Source organism: Pan paniscus, chromosome 7 (genome assembly GCF_029289425.2).
Source record: "Pan paniscus chromosome 7, NHGRI_mPanPan1-v2.0_pri, whole genome shotgun sequence".
In the NCBI taxonomy this organism is placed as follows: domain Eukaryota; kingdom Metazoa; phylum Chordata; class Mammalia; order Primates; family Hominidae; genus Pan; species Pan paniscus.
Window position 1 is genome coordinate 97,846,635 of NC_073256.2, and position 20,290 is coordinate 97,866,924.

At 36.8% G+C, this 20,290-nt stretch overlaps 1 long non-coding RNA gene across 1 annotated transcript in view; it reads right to left on the reverse strand.

The window, feature by feature from the left end:
* Window positions 1-458: 458 nt before the first annotated feature.
* LOC130541760 (uncharacterized) overlaps window positions 459-20,290 on the reverse strand; it is a 51,927-nt gene continuing 32,095 nt past the window's right edge. Inside the window, exon 3 of the long non-coding RNA XR_008955863.2 lies at window positions 459-604. This is a non-coding gene — a long non-coding RNA (uncharacterized LOC130541760). The remainder of the gene's footprint in view (window positions 605-20,290) is intronic.

Below are 20,290 nucleotides of genomic sequence, written 5' to 3' on the forward strand. Positions count from 1 at the left end.
CATGAAACCTCCTGGAAATCCAGATATTTGTATCTGTGGTTTGGAGAACACAGAAGCTGGGGCAGTATCTGCTTACCAAGCAACTAAATGAAAAGAAAGATGTATTTAGGAAGTAACTACACTCATGCTAATTTTTGTCAAAGGTGTATATAACCCAGTTTTGCTCTTTTGACAAAACTGTTATAGTCATCTATATTATATATATTTAATATAAGTGGATTAGCTTCCCAAGTAGCAACTATCTAACTGGTTTGAGTTCAAGGTAGGGAAACATCCCCATTTATCCACCTCCTCACTACAATTCTTTCTCAACTCTTGGTTTCCTGTTGTAATGTTTCTCCATTTATAGTGGTTAAAAGCATAGGTATTGGGATCAGACGCACCTGAAACACACACACACACACACACACACACACAGAGCACACACACCACACACACACACACACACACACACAGCGGGGGGCAGACAGATTTATTATGAGGAATTGACTCCTGTGATTATGGAGGCTGAGAAGTCCCATGATCTATTGTCTGCAAACTGGAGACCGAGGAGAGCTGGTGGTATAATTCAGCTTCAGTCTGGAGGCCTGAGAAACAGGGGAGCCTGTGGTAAAAATAGGACAGGGTGAGGGCAGAAGAGAATGGGATGAGATGTTCAGCTCATGCAATAAAGCAGAAAATAAGAAGCAAATATCTCCTTCAGCTGTCCTTTGTTTTATTCAGGTCCTTAATAGATGATACCTACCAACAATGGGGAGGGCTATTGGTTTTACTCAGGCCACCAACTCAACAAATACCTTCTAGAGACACCCTCATAGACACACCCTGAAATAATGTTTATCTGGGTATTACATGGCCCAGTCAAATTGACAGATAATTAAAATTAACCATCACAACCATTAATCTCAAAAGACTCTTCCTGTGTCCAAGTGTTCTCATTGTTCAATTCCCACCTATGACGAGTTAATGGGTGCAGCACACCAACATGGCACACGTATACATATGTAACAAATCTGCACGTTGTGGACATGTACCCTAGAACTTAAAGTATAATTAAAAAAAATATATATATAAATCTCAAAAGGCTCTGTCACTACATTTCATTGGCAGCTGTCACCTACTATGTGCTGGCCTCTGTGTTAAGTACTTTTTTCCCTAATCTTTCCTGTAATTCTAAAAGCATGGTATTATGATCCCTGGAACATACTAGGAAATTATGGTTCAGAGAATTCACACACCTTGCTTAAGTCTGCATAGCTAGTAAGACTTAAAAAAACATCGAAGTTGAAGCCCATGCTCTTTGCATTCTACCATGATTGCTCAGTTCAGTATATTTTTATTCCCTGAATAGAGACGACAAAACATGGGCATTTCTTTTGAAGAATTTATTGATTTCGCACTGGTACTTAAAGGTATTCCTGGAATGAATTTGCCAAAGGAAAAGGGAGGGTATATAGAAAACCTAGAAATAAATGCAAATTAGGTCCACTTCATATTATGGCCTAGAAATTACACTGGTATATGTGCTTAATATTTAAACATATGGAACAGAGATCTATCTGCCAGATATATAGAAACCTTAATATTTCTTCTTAGGGAAAGAAAAGAAAATAATTTATCTAGCTTCTATCCTATTATTGATGTGCAATGTTATATTGTATTAGGCAATTTATCTAATATCAAATAAATAGTTGACCCAATGAAGAAAGAGTCTTTTAAATTTTTAACTCCCAATCAGTTTTGTTTCTATTTTTTTCCCTTAAGATAATCCTATGCCCAAAGTTTCCATGTACTAAAATATGTCAACATTTTATTCTGGGGACACTATTTTTTGAATCATAAAATATAAGTTATATCTTACTACTTCATCATTTAACATTGTTGTATTAGTTTTGAACATAAATTTCAGATGCACAGAAACATTTAAATGGTATTTAAATATCAAGCAGGCAACATATTTTTGTACTGGTTATATGCTCAGGGCAGAAAAATTAACATTTCTTGTCTTGTCTGTGGTTATCGGATATTTTTTTCCCTAGAGGGTACATGAATTAATAAATTCTTCTCCCACTTTTCAAAACCGCAACTAAATAAGCAGTTGTTGGGCTTGAGGATTGGCTAATCTGTGTAATACTCCTCTGCCCCTCAGGAAGCTATTAGTTGCCTATTCTCGTGTAGATAGAACTAAGATTTTTTCTTAGTTTATATAAATATCAGAAATATACCTTATAAAAATATAAAACCTGTATATATAAATTATATCATCAAATATTATTTCTAATTTTTATTTTTCTGTTACCTAAATTACACATGCATTCAAAACTAGTCTATAGAGAAAGTTTGTGGAATAAATTCAGAGTAAGATCTAGAACATGCATCCCTGATGTGCATATTCCAATATATTATGTTAGACTAATATCTATGATATCCATTCTTAACCTTTACATTTTGAACTTCATTGATATATTGCTTTTGGAATCTTGAAAATAATTTTTATTTCTCACTTTTTGTTAAAATTTGCTGTGATTATTATGTTATTGCTTGGTATCAACCAAAAAAGAATGTAATTGAAAAAAAGCCTAGTGTTCTTAATAATATCTGTATGGGTTCATACTATGTCTAGTGGAATTCATTTCATTGATTTGTATCTTTTTTATATCTTATTTTACCTGCCTTTTTTTACTATTACTAAACAATCCAAACAAATGTATATACTTTGCACTTAATTTTATAATTATTTTTCCCATTTTTGCTGACCATAGCAGTATAGGGGCAGATAAGAATGGGGGCATTCTGGGAGTACTAACATTCTGGATTGAGACCATCAGTATTGTATCAAAAATATTTGAGGAATTACACTTCCATGTGAGTGTTTTCAAGGATTTGGGGGAGACACAGAAGTGCTGCTATGAAAAGAAGGTAATTTCCACAAAAGTCCTTAAAACTGGTGTTTTATTTAAATAGGAATCTTTACATATTTAGGATAATGTGTTTACATTTGGAAGTTCTTTGCTTTTGATATTAATGTTTCAATTTTAATACCTTTTCCCTAGAAAAAAATAGAAAAGGATTGCTGCATTTTATGTTTGGTTTCCTTTGGGATTTAGAAATACTCTACAGCACAAACTGAAATCCCCAAATATTACTGATCAAGTTCAGCACTGTCTAGTAAGGAAGGCTGTGAGGCAGCTGGGTGAAGTACATGGGTGAATTATGATTTCTTTTTTTTTTCCTAGACCACAAGGTGTAGAAGCAGGACATTCTGCTTTTTCTCTTGTTGCCTGGGACAACTTGGGGGCCCAGGCCTCTCAAAGTGAGCACTCCAGCAGACAAGTAAGAGAAAACCTGTGAGGGGAATGTCATACAGTGAGCTGTGTCTCTTCAGCTTCTGCTTATTGTCCCACTTGATCTAGTACACACAGTAGTATTTTTACAAAACTCAGAACCAACAAAATTGGCTGGAAAGGGCATTGGAAGCTTAGCTCACCCCTCATGATTCCTGTCTCCCAAATTGAAGTCAAGGTTAAAATAACCCAGTGGTGAACAACATATCATCCAAAGCTGTCTGTACAAGGTGGAAATGTTCTCATAAGCAGTTTTGCAGACAAGAAAAATACTGGCTTATGTAAATTGCTAGCTCAGCCCTTTTGTGACACGATTACAAAATAAGGACTCTGATTTTATTTCTTATGTCTTTTATACCAAGTGAATGAGGGAGTGAAAAACATCTTACAGAATCTGTCTCAGGGATCAGGAGCCTTGCCCTGAGTTCTCTATTTCTAGGATAAGAATAGGGAAAAAACCCTACACATGCTCAATTTTAACTTTAGTGTCAAGGCTAACTCTTAGTTCCTGCCATCTTTGATCTTTTTTTGTCGTTGTTGTTATCTTACCATTTTTTGCTGAACCTCTTTTGCTTTGAACTCTTTTGTCTTCTCTCTCCTTTTAAATTGTATACATTAAGGTGTACAACATGAAATTTTGCTACACATACACTAGTGAAATGAACACTGTAGTCAAGCATATTATTCTACTCATCACCTTCCATAGTTACCTTTGTGTATGTATGTGTGGTAACAGCTCCTAAAATAAACTCTCTTAGCAATTTTTCTATATACAATAAATTGTTATCAATGATTGTCCTCATGCTGTACATTAGCTCTTTAGATTTATGTATCCTACATAGCTGCAAATGTATACTCTTTGACCTCCTTCCCTCCCTGTCCCTAGCCAGATTTACATATGTTGTTTTAAAGGACAGGCTTTACTTTTATAAGACTGAACAATATTCCATTATACCCATTTATTTGTCTGTTCATCCACTGAGGAACTCTTAGTTTGATTCCATACCTTGGCTATTGTGAATAGTGCTGCGATAAACATGGAAATGCAGATATTTCTAGAAGGTGCTGATTTAATTTCTTTTGGGAATATACCCAGTAGTGAGATTGGTGGGCACAAATAAATAAAAAGGTATGTTTATAGATTGATAGGATGAATGTTGTTAAAATGTCCATACAACCAAAGCAACACACACATTCAACACAATTCCTATCAAAATTCCAATCATATTTTTCACAGAAATAGAAAAAAAAATCCTAAAATTTGCACTAAACCAAAAAAGCCCTTGAATAGCCAAAACAATCTTGAGAGAGAAAAATGAAGTTGGAAGCATCATACGTCTTGATTTCAAATTATATTGTTACTGAAACACCAGAGGTTTGGCCTAGCTCCTGCTGCTCACCCCACAAAAGGCCAATCCCTGAGACAATGATTATTGCCAAGGAAGAAAACTGTAATTGGGTGCTGCAGCTAAGGAGATAGGAGATCAGCCTCAAATCCATCTCCCTGACTGATTAAAATTAGGAATTTCTTTCTTTGTTGTTGTTGTTGTTTTTTCTGAGATGGAGTCTTGCTCTGTTGCCCAGGCTGGAGTGCAGTGGTGCGATCTTGGCTCACTGCAACCTCCCCCTCCTGGATTCAAGCAATTCTCCTGCCTCAGCCTCCCAAGTAGCTGGGATTACAGGCACGCGCCACCACGCCTGACTAATTTTTGTATTCAAAGTAGAGACGGGGTTTCTATAGCAGGGAAGAAATTTAACTATGTATAGGGAAACAGGAACTGGGAAAGGGCAAGGAATCAATCATGATGAATGAGGGGCAGGGCTTCTCATTGTCTGGATGTGATGATCTGGTGAGTTTCAGTTATTTGGTATTTTGAGAGGCCTGGGGGTCCTTTCCTGAGAAAGGAAGTCAGATAAAATGAATGTAAGTTTCAAGCTTTAAGACCAGAAGAGTCAATTTCTATGTTTACGCAAAAAAAACTATCTATGAGACTATTGGGTTGGTTTCAATAGGGCAAAGCTATAGTAATCAGAATACAGTACTGACATGAAAACAGACACACAGACCAATAGAACAGAATAAAGAGCCAAGAAATAAATAAACCTAAGCAAGGGTAACTAATTTTCAACAAGGCCACCAAGAAGACACATGGGAAAAAGAATAGTTTCCTCACTAAATGGTGTTGGGAAAACTAGATATCCACATGCAAAAGAATACAATGGGGCCCTTATTTTACACCATACACAAAAATTAACTGAAAATGGATTAAAGACCTAAAAATAAGACCTGAAACTGTAAAACTTCTAGAAGAAAACACAGGAGAAAAACTCCTTAATATCAGTCTCAGTGTATTTGTCAGTTTGGGCTGCCATAACAAAATATCCGGATTTCTCAAAGCTCTGGAGGCTGGGAAGTCCAGGATGATGTGCCAGCTGATTTGGTGTCTACTGAGGGCTTGTCCCATTGATGTAATCTACTTGGGGAATCCTTGCATGGTGGAAAAGGGCAAAGGGCAAAAGGCAATGAACACTGTGTCTTCACATGGTGGAGGAGATGGAAAGGCTGGGTAGATTTCTGAAACCTCTTATATAAAGGCACTAATCTCATTCCTGAGAGAGTACTGATGCCTTAATCACCTGCTAAAGGCCCTCCCTCTTAACACCATCACCTTGGGGTCTAAGTTTCAACATATGAGTTTTGGAAGGGCACATAGATTCAAACCACAGCATTCCACCCTTGGCCTCCCAAAAGTTATGTCCTTCTTACATACAAAATACATTCATTCTATCCCCGTAGCTCCAAAAGTTTTAACTTTTTTTAGTACCAATTCAAAAGTCTAGAATCCAGAATCTCTTCTAAATATCATCTAAATCAGATATACATAAGTCCCAAAGATGTGTTTCATCTTGAGGAAATTGCTCTTCTACTGTAAATCTGTGAAATCAAATCAGTTATGTACATCCAAAATGCAATGGTTGGACAGGCACAGGACAGACATTTCTATTTCAAAGAGAACAGCACAAAAGAAAAAAGAGGTAATAGGTCCTAAGTAAGTCTAAAACCCAACAGGGCAAACAATATTAATCTTGAGGCTTGAGAAATAATTTTTGAGTCCATGTCCTGCTTTCCAGACACACTCTAGTGGGGCTTGGGCCACCAAGGCTTCAGGCAGCCCCACTTCCTTGGCTTTGCTGGGGGCAGCCCATATGGCAGTTCTGAGGGATTGGAGTCTTGTGCCTGCAGCTCTCCAAGGGTGGCATGCTGGTAGCTCTATAGTTCTGAGGTTGCAGGGGTAGTTCTGCTCCATGGCTATAATAGATATTGTTTTAGTGAGGGCTCTCTGTGGTGGCTTCACCCTTGTGGCAGTTCTCTCTGTGGATCTTGAGGCTCTCTGGCGTATCCTTAGAAATTTAGGTACAAGTAGCCATGCCTTCACAGCTTGTCCACATTTTGTGTCTGCAGAGTTAGCATCACATGGACACTGCGAAGGTTTACTGCTTGTGACCTCTGGAAGAGTGGCTGGAGCTGTACCTGGGCCTGCTGGAGCCACAGGTAGGACAGCTGAGGAGTCTGTGCCAGAATTCAGAGAGCAGATATTTGAGGCAGTGTAGGACAGCAAGTGCTGAGGTCTTGCTGATGTCCAAGGCCCCTCTTTTGATATAGTTATGCCTCTTAGGTCTTGACACTCTCAGCCAGTGATGGTTATAGAAGCCTCAATAATCTCCAAAATGCTTTTGGGGTCATTCTTCTATTGTCTTGCTGAAGAGCATCTGCCTTCCTTCTGTCCATACTAATCTCCTTATGAAACGTTCACTCAGCATACCCTTGGTTTTCTCTCCTGAACATGTGTTTTCTTTCATCACGGACTGACTAGGCTAAAAAATTTCCAGTCTCTAAGTTCTGTTTGCCTTTTGACTATAAATTTTGTCGTGAATTCATTTCTGTCTTTTTGCATTTTATTATAAGAAGCCAAGAGAAGCAATGGCACACCCTCAAAATTTTGCTTAGAGATTTCTTCTGCCAAATATCCTAGGTAGCTGCTCACAAGCTCTGCCTTCCACAAAGCCCTAGGACATGGACAATATTCAGCTAAGTTCTCTGCCACTTTATCATAAGGTTGGCTTTTCCTCCAGTTTCCAATACGATAGTCCTCATTTTCACTTAAGACCTCATCAGAATGCCCTTTACTGTTTATATTTCTACCAACATTATAATCATGGCTATTTAAGTAATCTCTAAGAAGATTGGGGCCCTTTCTACAGCCTGAATCTCTTCTTCTGAGCCCTCACCAGAATAACCCTTTACTATCCACCCCATTACTCAGTTCTAAAGCCACTTAGACATTTTTAGGTATTTGTTACAGAAGTATCCCACTTCTTGGTACTAATTTAGGTATTTAGTCCATTCCTGCTCCTATAATGAAATACCACAGAATAATTAATTTACAAATAATATAAATGTAAGTCTCACAGTTCTAAAGGCTGGGAAGTCTAAGATCAGGGTCTGGCAGATTTGGTCTCTAGTAAAAGCCCACATGCTGCATCCTCACATGGCAAAGGATAGAATGGCAAATGGGATGAACTTACTCCCTCAAGCTTTTTTATAAAGGACTGTAAGACTATTGAGATTATAGTATTATAAGGGACTATAATTCTGTTTATGAGGGTGATATGGTTTGGATCTGTGTCTGATTACAAATCTCATGTTGAATTGTAACCCCCAATGTTGGAGGTGGGGCCTGGTGGGAGGTGACTGGATCATAGGAGCGAATCCTTCATGAATGGTTTAGAACCATCCCTTTGGTGCTGTTCTTGTGACAGAGTTCTCAGAAAATCTGGTTGGTTAAACGTGTGTAGCATTTTCCCTTTCTCTCTCTTCCTCCTTCACCAGCCTTGTGAAGATGCCTACTCAAGCTTTTTCCTTCTGCCATGAGTAGGAGTTTCCTGAGGCCTCCCAAGCCATGCTTCCTGTACAGCCTGTGGAACCGTGAGCCAATTAAACCTCTTGTCCTAAGTTATCCAGTCTCAGGTATTTCTTTATAGTAATGTGAGAATGAACTAATATAGAAAATTAGTACCAAGAGTGGGGCATTGCTATAAAAACAGCTGAAAATGTGGAAGCAGCTTTGGAACTGGATAACCAGCAGAGGTTGGAACAGTTTGGAGAGCCCAGAAGACAAGAATGTAAGGGAAAATCTGGAACTTCCTGGAGACTTGTTAAATTGTTATGATCGAAATGCTGGTAGTTTAAGTTACAGTGTGTATATTTTGGAGGGAAACATTAAAACCAAAGCAGTTGGCAATAATCATTTGATATCACACCAAAAGCTCAGGCTACAAAAGCAAAAATAAACAAGCAGGACTGCATCAAACTAAAAAGCTTCTGCATACTAAAGGAAATAATCAACAAAATAAAAAGATAGCCTACACATTGGGAGAAAATACTCGCAAACCATGTATCTGATAATGTGTTTAATATTCCAAATATATAAGAAACATGACCAAAAACCCCCAACAAATAATCTTATTGAAAAATGGGTGAAGGACCTGAATAGACTTTATTTTTTTAAAAAGAAAACATAAAAACGGCCAACAGGTTATGAAAAGGTTCTCAGCTTCACTAATTATCAGGGAAATACAAATCAAAATTACAATGAGATATCACCCTATGTCTGTTAGGATGGCTATTATCAAAAACACAAGAGATAACAAATGTTGGTGAGGGCATAGAGAAAAAGAAACTATTGCACACTGTTGGTGGAAATATAAATTAGTATAGCTATTATGAACAACAGTATGAAGATTCTTAAAAACATTAAAAATAGAACTACCACATGAGCTGTTTTAAATATCGGAACTTGTAAGTTTGTCTTTTTGAGTGATTGGGAAAATCCTTTGCCTAAATTTTTAACTGATCCACAGGAAAACTTTCTTAATTAAAAAAGTCTGTTTCTTTTCTTCTATGTACTAGTAATTCTTTGCATAGATCCTGTGCTGAATCTTTTTTGATTATTACTCATCTTGAAAAGACATGAGATCTTCCCATGTGAAAAATTTACAGGAGGCGTGGTGTGTGTGTGTGTGTGTGTGGTGTGTGTGTGTGGGGTGTGTGTGTGTGTGTGTGTGGTGTGTGTGGTGTGTGTGTGTGGTGTGTGTGGCGCATGTGTGTGTGGTGTGTGTGTGGTGTGTGTGTGTGGTGTGTGTGGTGTGTGCTGTGTGTGTGTGGCGTATGTGTATGTGGTGTGTGGTGTGTGTGATGTGTGTGTGTGTGGTGTGTGTGTGTGTGTGTTGTGTGTGTGTGTGTGGTGTGTATTTGTGTATGCATGTGTGTGTTTGATTCAGGTGAAATGGGAATCTCCCTATTCCTGGGTCATGCATTTGAGTTATGCTATCTTTTTCTGTGCTTTAGCTGACCAAGAAGGGCACTAAGGGGTCCTCACTTGCTCTCCTCCTCATAGGCTGTGCAATATCTTGTTTAGACATTTCTTTCTTTTCTTTTCTTTCCTTCTTCTTTTTTTTTTTTTGAGACAGTCTCACTTTGTTGCCCAGGCTGGAGTGCAATGGTGTGATCTCGGCTCATTGCAACCTCTGCCTCCCAGGTTCAAGTGATTCTCCTGCCCCATCCTCTGAAGTAGTTGGGATAACAGGTGCATGCCACCATGCCCGGTTAATTTTTGTATTTTTAGTAGAGAGGGGGTTTCATTATGTTGGTCAGGCTTGTCTCGAACTCCTGATCTCAGGTGATCTGCCCACCTTGGCCTCCCAAAGTGCTGGGATTATAGGCATGAGCCACCGCACCCGGCCAGTTCAGAACATTTTCTGATCCAGGTCCTATCCACATGTTATCCAGTGGCTAATGTTGTTGTAATTATTGTTATTACACAGTTACATTTTTGCATTATAACAGATAATGATTTTTAAAATGTACTGATTATAAATGTCACTTGGAAGAGCATGAGATTAAAATCCTGAGGCTGTCATTTTGTATCAGCCCTCTATTGTCATTTTATGTTGGTCTGTCATTTTAGGTCCTCAGATAATTAGTAATAGCATTTTCCTGAGTAAAAGTATCCAACTATAATAGAAGTTTCTTCTCTTAGGTATCATAAAGACCAATGACTTTTTAAAAAGATAACTCTTAGTTTCCTGTGTGGCAATCTGAAACTTCTGTAGCTAACAGCAGAAAGTGAACACTGTTATAAATTAAAATTATTTTCTCAAATCAGATGTACACATATTAACCAGTCAATGAGATCAGAAGAACTTGTGGTGAAACGTAAAAATTACTAGGCTCTTCTCTCCTAACCCTTGACCCATTGTTCAGGGAAAATCTTTTTGAATTATTGCTCTCCTTCAGATATTCTTAAGTAACTAATATGGTTACATCTCTATTTTATGCTTTACCAATTTAAAAAAGTTATCTTTTGATTGCTTATCATAAAATGTCACTTTTATTGTAGCTGTTATTTTCAGGCATTATTCTGAGAGTCTAAATGTAGAGGTTGGGGGAAAAGCTAGATTGGAGTATGGTCAAGAGAGAGTGCAGGGAAAGGAGTCCAAGACAATGAATCCAGTCAGTTTTGAGGAGTTTTGCTCTAAGGGGATTGGAAAAATGGGGTGTAGTTGACTGAAGTAGGATATATGGTCAAGAAAAGTTTTTGTTTTCATTTGTTTTGTTAGGGTGTAAGAACTTATGTGTGTACATCAATGGGAAGGATCCAGGAAAGGAAGAAAAATGATTATGCAGAAGGGAGAAGGGGGAATTCAGAGTAATGTCCTTCTTGAAAAGAAGCTGAGTGGGCTCTAGTGAAGTAATGGAGAGGTTGGCTCAGGCAGTGCAGCAGCTACCCAAAGCATCAGGAGAAAAATAGGTGTGTTTGGGAGTAGCTCACTTACATCTTTTGTTCTCCTCCTACTCTTCTTATTTTATTTTTTATTTATTATTTTATTTATTATTATTATTATTTTTGAGACGGAGTTTGGCTCTTTTTGCCCAGGATAGAGTGCAATGGCGTGATCTCAGCTTACTGCAACCTCCACCTCCTGGGCTTAAGTGATTCTTCTGCCTCAGCCTCCCAAGTAGCTGGGATTACAGGCCCACGCCACCACGCCTGGCCAATTTTTTTTTTTTTTTGTATTTTTAGTACAGACAGGGTTTCACCATGTTGGCCAGGCTGATATTGAACTCCCCACCTCGGGTGATCCACCTGCCTTGGCCTCCCAAAGTGCTGGGATTACAGGCGTGAGGCACTGCGCTGGGCCCTTATTTTATTTTTATTGCAATTATTTTCTTCTGTTGGTTGCGTTTTAAACTTTAAATAATACATTTATCATTCCAACTGCAGTCTCCAATTTTTTCCCTCTACTTTCCACTTTACCTTCATGTTATCAAGCTGGTAATTTTGATATTTTATCCTGAAACCATTACTAAGTTTACCATGGGTTGGATATAGATTGAAATGAAAACTTCTAAACAATATACATAGTATACATTATTTTAACTAATATTGCCTCCTTGCTACAATATAGACAGGTAATTATTTTTAGAGAAAAACAATCATTCAGATATTTTCCCTTATTACCACCCAAGTTTGGTTCATTGCCTGGATCTCAAGTCATCTTTCCTTTCCTCATATTCTTGTAGTATTATAGATTCAAAAAAATTTTCCTATAGCAGGTATATTATATAAACATGTCTAAAAATATCTTGGTTTTAAATCTGCTTAATAGTTTTACAGTACTTGAAATTCTAATTTTGAAATATGTTTTCCCTTGAGAAACTTGAAGACATTATTTCATTACCTTTGAGTATTTAGTGTTGTTGATGAAATATCTGAAAATAAGGGCTTAAACATATCAAGTGGTTAATTTGTGCCAGAAATTATTAGCACCAAAGCTATATTTATATTTATATTTGTACCTACATCATATCTATATGTATGTAATCATTGAATTCTTACAACAGCCCTATGCAGTAATATTGTTATACCCATTCTACAAAAAAGAAACTTGGGCACTGACAGGTTAAGTAACATACCCAAGATCACAAAGCTACTAAGTGGCCATGTCAGGATTCAAATTAGAATGTCTGGATTAAAAAACTGGACACTTAGTCACTGGTGGTCTACAGCCTCTAATATCCATTCAGTCTTAATTTTTCTGTAAGTAGCTTCTATTCCCCGCTTGGGTCATTTTGATTTGAAAACTCATGGCCTGCTCAGATCTGTGGAATTCTCTATTACCATAATAATCATAATCATCCATCGTCATTTCCCTTCTGTTAGCTTTCTATTGCTATGTAACAAATTACCAAATATCTGATGACTTGAAGCAATGCCCATTTATTACCTTACAGTTCCTTAGGTCAGAAGTTCAGGTGGGTTCCAGTGGGTTCTACAATTAGGACCTCACAAAGCTGAAATCACAATTTAGTTAGTAGGGCTATGCCTTTCTGGGGGCTGTAGGGGAGAATCTGTTTCCTTGCTCTTTCAGGTTGTTGGCAGAATTCAGTTCCTTGTGACTGCAGAACTGAGGTCCTTGTTTCTTCGATGGCTATCATCCAGGTACCACTCTCAGCTTCTAAAAGCTACCTGTGTTCCTTGGCACACTGCCGCATTCCATCTTAAAAGCCAGAGATGACAGGTTGAATCCCCTCAATGCTTAAAATCTCTCACTTCCTTTTCAGTTATTAGCCAGAGAAGATCCTTTGCTTTTAAAAGCCTTGTACCGTTAGATTGAGCTTATCTAGACAATATCCTTTTTGATTAACTTGAAGTTAACTGATTACATCTGCAAAATCCCTTTTGCCAAGGAATGTAATATAGTCACGGGAGTGAAATCTCATCATATCTCATCATATTCACAGTCTTGGGGTAAAATCAGGAATTCTGCCTGATGCATCCACTCCCCTTTCATTTTTCTTTGTTCCCTTCTACTCTCACATGTTGGATTTCTTAGAAGATTCTTCTGTTTTGTTTATTCTTTCTTTCATATTTTCTCTTTCTGCATTTTTAAAATACTTTAGGAACTTTCTTCTACTCTATTTTGTAGTTTAATTTTATTCTTTTTGGAGAATTTTTTTCTAAGAACTTTTTCTTGTTTATGTTTAAATAAATATCATTCTGTTATTATTTTACTATTTTATGATATATTCTTAAAATCACTGATTATATAACTAAAGCTTTTTTTTTCTTTTTTTATTGTACTTTAAATTCTAGGGTACACGTGCACAATGTGCAGGTTTGTTACACAGGTATACATGTGCCATGTTGGTTTGCTGCACCCATTAACTCATCATTTACACTATGTATTTCTCCTAATGCTATCCCTCTCCCTGTCTAAAGATTTTTAAAGGCTGTTTTCTGTTCTTGGAGTCGTATTTTTTTCCAATGATCACTTTTACTATGCTTATTTTAAATTTTAACTTTGATGCTTCTAATATTATATATAGTGATTCTTAATTATCTGTACATATTTAAGACAGCTATTATGAAAGTGTGATTTCCTTTGACTCTTTTTATGTAGATCTGTTTCCTTGGGCAATTGAGAACTTTAACTTGAAGCAAAGTATGGGATGGAATGGGGCATATTGACTGATAGATCTGGAGGAATAGATAGATAGTTGTCTGGTAAACTGTGGGCCACACAAATAAAATAATAAGACTATGTGGAGAGTGCTTACTTTAGTGTCATACTTTGGCTCTCTCCAAACATATTATTTCATAATCTTAGTGCATGCTATCAAGTGTCATAGCTGGGGAAATGTCTGCCTGTTTTTGCTTTGGTTCTGGAGAAGAAATTAAGTTACTAACTGGTAAATTTATTGTATGTAAATATTTTTAATGAATCTTCTTGTTTTCAGTCTTATTTTTCACTTTGGCCCTTTGTTCTACCAGTTGACTTTGAGCCCAAATCCTCCTTGGGCAATTTTCAAGAGAATATGTTCAGCCTACTCAGCAATATTTTTATGACATATTCTGGCCTTTGGTTGTGTTGTATTCCTGCTCTTTCATCTGAAAATCTACCTGCATATACCTTCATCTTTGAAACATTTTCTGAAATTTATTCTATTCTCTGATACACCTCTCATTCTTTTCTCTGGTATGAATTAATTAATTACTTTATTTATTGAGACAAAGTCTCACTCTGTCCCCCAGGCTGGAGTGCAGTGGTGCGATCTCGGCTCACTGCAAACTCTGCCTCCCGGTTTCAAGAGATTCTCCTGCCTCAGCCTCCTGAGTATCTGGGATTACAGGCTCCCACCATCACTCCAGGGTAATTTTTTGTATTTTTAGTGGAGACGGGGTTTCATCATGTTGGCCAGGCTGGTCTAGAACTCCTGAACTCAGGTGATACACACACCTCAGCCTCCCAAAATGTTGGGATTACAGGCGTAAGCCACTGTGCCTGGACTGAAATTGTTTATTTTGTATTTCAAAATCCATCAAGAGTGGTTGAGGCAGGTAGGGACAATAAAGGGCAAACACGTTTCCCTCTTGCCATCAAATATTCAAAGTGAGAGTATGCATTTTTTGTTAACACATAGATGTGTTGGTTAACAATCTTTTGAGTTTGCTGATTTCAGCATAGTGATTAAGAGCACAAACTTTGGCCTTAAAGAGGCCTAGTTTAGAACCAGCTATATGGTTTAATGGCTGTACTCCCTTTAACTGAATACTTTACCAAGGTTACCTTGAGAGTACAACTGTCGAAACTACTAATTCAGTTAACACAGGACTGAAATTAAGCATAGAGTATATCTCATGCCAAGGGCTTAAGGAAATCTAATTACTATTTTTCTTAGATAATAACAAAACATTGATAGAGAAATAATTGTGTGATCAAAGTAACATGGAGTATTTGGTTTATATTGATAGTATGGTCATTATCATTATCAATATCAAATGTTGATTGAAGCCTCCTAAACCACGGGCAATAAAATAGAAAGCTATACTGATTTTAAATGTTTTTAAATAAACATAATTAAAAATAGTTGTTGCATGTAACATGTAGCCTCCCGAGTAGCTGGGATTACAGGCATGCACCACCACGCCTCGCGAATTTTTGTATTTTTAGTAGAGAAGGGGTTTCACCATGTTGGTTTCGAACTCCTGAACTCAATAGATCCGCCTGCCTTGGATTAGTTTTTATTCTACTAGGGATAAGACTTTTCTTTGAGGACACATTCCTGATTTTTATAATCCCATGTATAGTAAGATGTTTTATTAACAGAAATCATTATTTCAGTCAGATATTCTGAGGTTCTTTGTTCTTTTCCTGTGGGTAAACAAATATTATTCTTATTTATATGGTCTTTTTAAAGGGAATACTGCTTAATATAATACACCTGAAACATAAAGGTAGCTTGAAGTTTACATAATTATCTTTTAGCATATATCTATAATCTGTAATATATTCTAAAATATATTATTTTAATATACATATATGTCTATGTATATGTGCACACACACACAACCTAGGCAAAGGGGCTTGTTATTCACCATATATCTGCTTCCCTGTTCAGACAAAATTAATTCTAGTTAATGGGATGTTAGATGATTATTAGCTTTCAGAGTAGGACAACCTTGCTACTTTGAAGTCTTAAGTCATGTATCACTAAGTGCTTGCAGACAGCTCCCAGACTACATATATTAAATTTAAAAAAATAGAAATACAGAGTAAATGTGTTCTGTTTAGAAAAAGCAGAATGTGTAGGTATAGAAGAGCAGCCAGTTCATCTTTTGAATTTCAATTGTGCTATTCAAAACATGCTAGGTTATCATCTCGATATACAGGAACTCTAACTTTATTATGACATATCATGTCCATACTGGCATTGGAAATACTTCATGGTTAATGTTAGTGACTTTTAGAATTTTCCATTTTCATCTGGGAAGTATGAATATTTTTACACAACTTATCAATGGCCATAAATAAAATATTTTATTAATTTACAAGTTGGAAATTTTACAGTTTTCTTCTTACTTTATCACTTTGGTATTTGTCACATTTGACTTTTTTTTTAGAAATATCTGTTTTTGAACCAATTTTGGGTCTTTCTTTACTTTGTCTAAATCATTTCTATTGCTAGATCTTCTTAAGCTCAGTAATTTTATTCTCATTCTATATCCCATTTTTGGGAAACTTTATCCACAACATTCAGCTACCACTAAAAAGCATGAATACCTTCCACCTCTGTCTATCCTGCCCAAATCTATTTTCTAAACTAGATTTTTAAATATGAACCCCCTACTACGTCAGAGCACATGCACTTCAAGCCCTCAATACAATTACCCTGATTGGCACAAGCACAGAGCAAAGCCCACAGGTGAGAATGGGGTGGTGGGGGATTCGTTTTCCTGGAGGCACATGGGCAAGGATTCCTCCATTCCTGGCCCCCAAACCAACCAGCTATGAGGGGCTGGACTTCTACTTTGCTCAGCTATTTTACTGGATAAGTTTGCCTCAATATCCTGGGGGTATTAAGATTTACCATATCACAAACCAAGCTTGTTTATGAAAAATTTTTAAAGCATATTATTTATTGTTGCCTTTGCAAGTGCCTGAAATGTTCACCTTCCCTTCCTGTCTGCATAACCTGTCCTTCAAGGCTCACCTCAAATATGACTTCCTCAGTGAAATTTTCTGGAGAGAATTAGGGTCTCCATGCTCCCACATCCCCTTCATCTCTAGAAAACACCTCTATTAAAACACCCGTCACATTAGAAGTCAACTATTTTTTACATGTTTCTTTATCCAACTAGATTGAGGTTATTCAAGGTTGGGGCTGAGATATTTATTTCTGGCACCTAGCTCAGTGCCTGGCTTAATAGATACTTAATACAAGTTTGACGAATGGATGGATGAATGGGTGGAAAGATGAATGACAAAATATGTCCCTTTTTAAAAATAATGGCTTTGAATATACTATTAGTCTTGTTCTCATTGTAATGCCAACAGTTTAAAGAGATTTCAATGACATGACTTCGCTGACCCTGGAAATAAATTTCTATATTGTATAACTTTAACACAAACAGTAAAAAAGGCTTAAGTTGTGCATTATGTTATTTTACATTTCTAAGATTTAAGGAGTGCAATGAGAGCTTAATGGAAATTCAAAGTGGGTTTGAAGGACATCTCAGTAGTTACTTGTAAATGCAAACGTTCTGTGTATCTTCTTCTAGCTCACTAAGGAAAAAAAATAAAGACAACAACACTGGGGAAAAATAGATCCTGCATTTTAAATCACAACAAACAAAACTAATAAACAGAAAACTACAGAGACCTGTCAGCTGAAAGGAATATACAGCATTCATTTTATAAACAATTCACTACTGTGTCAACAGTCTGACAGAAAAAGAAAGTGAACAATATTTTTCAAGAAATATCTGTTTTGTTGAATAAATCTTGAGCGATATATTGTGTGAGCTGTATTGACTGGGATTAAGGGCCATGAAAATAAGAGACCATATGTCCAACATTAAAAAAATTTTGTTGAGATACATTTCCTCTGAAACTTGAAAATTATTACAAAATAGTTAATATTAAGTTCTTTTCTACAATAGAACATTTGAATAGATGTTTTCTATTCAAAATTAAAAGATTATTTTCTTTGTAATGATGAAAAAAGATATGGTGCTGGAAATAGTAAGATGCATGTAATTTTCTTTATATTAACAGCATGATTGTGGTTCTAAGTAAAGGAAGTCATGAATCTGAAAACAGATTAGGACAGGCAGGGAGGCCAACTGATGTGATTACCCATCCAATTTATTTAAAATGCTTTTGAGTTATGAAGGTGATCAGATTAAAAATTTTAATGTAATGGGATTCTTGTCATAGTTTGGATTATCCCAAAAGCAAATCCTTAGATTCATATTAGGAACAGATTACTTGGGGCTTGATCCCAGAATGCTGGAGTGAAGGAGTAGGGAGAATGAGACAGGATGGATGAAAAGCTAATTAAAATGGGTTATTGAGCAAAATGGGTTATTGAGCAGATTGTTATTCTAGGCGATAACAGTCCTGCTGTGGATCTATTGGGAAACTATGTAGAAGGAATCTCAGAATTGTCCCACTAAAGAATGTGAGTCTGGGGCATACATCCATTCACTGAGACCCATCTCTGACTGACTGAAGTTGCTTCTAATGTTTATCTACTATACTTATGGACTGTGCCTTTGGAGTAAGATGCCCTAGGATCTAGGGCAGGGAAGTCTACAGTATGTCCAAGAACTGTCTGCCACAGCTATAGATTAAGGTAGAGCTGCTCTAGGGAACCCCTTGGATACCTGCTAGGTGTGGAGTACCAATAATGTCTAATATACATGTACATGTGCATTTAATATATATTTTTTTCAGCTACTACTTTAAATATTAAAATGTATATTTTTATAACTTAAATTGCTCCAAGGGATAGGGAAGAACTGAAGAAAGTAACCCAGTATTAAAGAATTTGCAAAATTTAAAGCAAATCTGAAAAAGTGATTGATAGAAAAGGAGCACCATCATCTCAGACAAACACCGCCATTTTAAGTTACAGTACAGCTCTCTTTCTAGCCTCATGCATTTCAAGGAAATTTCTTCTCTTCTAACTCAAGCAGCCAGAAAGAGCAGACAGTAGAACACAGATAAGACAGCTTGGGCACAGAAGGAGGTTGGGGGAAAGTCTCTTGGGTAACTGCCAAACTTCACCCTCATATAATGGGCCCCAGTAAAACAGTGAGCCTTAATAAGCACATTCCTTTCCCTTCAGGTGCACTAACATAGGAAAGCTAAAAGCAGGCTGCAGAAAGATGTATGGGAACAGACACACAACTCTCCCTTCCAGATAAGCACAACAAAGAGACACAGAAGCAGGCCAAGCCTCTGATAAACATTCCCACCCTGAATCCTTAAGAACTCGTAGTCTGTATGAGAGTGTGGCTCTGACCTAACTCGTCCAGCCACCCCTCTCAGGTTTGTTTAAAATAAACTTGTCCCTGTTGACTGAAAAGCCATCCTTCATGTTTCTCTCCTCTTTCTTTAATTCTTACAGTCATAATGCACTAGTAATGAAAGAAATACATATAGTAAGGATGTTCTATCATCTAGTATTGTTGCTGTTACTATTATTGTTAACAGCTGGAGATATTTGTCTTTAATATAATTGTGAAGATATCATTCCAATAAAGATCTCCTCTTGTCATTTTTTAAGACTGTTTATTTTGAGCTAATAAAATGGAAAAAAGCTTGTGACATGTAAAGGAGTATCTTTGCTACTCCATTCTTTTGTTATGGATGGAGCAGAGCTTGTTTTGGGAATTGGAAGTCACTAATTTTTCTTTTTCTTTCCTTTCCTTTTCAGTACTAAGCAATGTCTTAAATTTTCTACAAATGTTATGTCAGCCAACATTTAACTCATAATAATTATGAAAAATTTCAAGAAATATCTATTTCATCTTGAATAAATCTCAAGCAAGATATAAGTGAGCAGAAGGTGCTTACCATGGTTCAAGTACCATTCTAAGGAAAATATCTATATTAACATATTTAACCTTAATTAAAACTCTATGAAGTAAGGAGAATTATTTTCTTTATTATGTACATAATGAAACTGAGGCATAGTGAGGATAAATAGCTTCCCAAAGTCATAGAGAGTAAGTATGTGAACTAGGTATCAGATTCAGCAGTCCAAATCTGGTGTCTGTGCTTGCAACAAAGCTGCAATGGAAGCTTTGCAAGTTTTGCAATAGCATTGCAAGAGGTAATGTCAGGATTTAAATTAGAGTGTGACTTGAGCCTGGATAGGTCTGATTCAAAAGCCTATGTTTTAATGGTTATTCAACATCATGTTGCTTCAAATTCCTTATTTCACTCCTCCACCTTTTGTCCAACAGTACATTTTTTCCAAGTGCATGTAGTGTCATGTTTCTTCTCTCCATCTGTCTACTTGAAAGCCTTCAGTC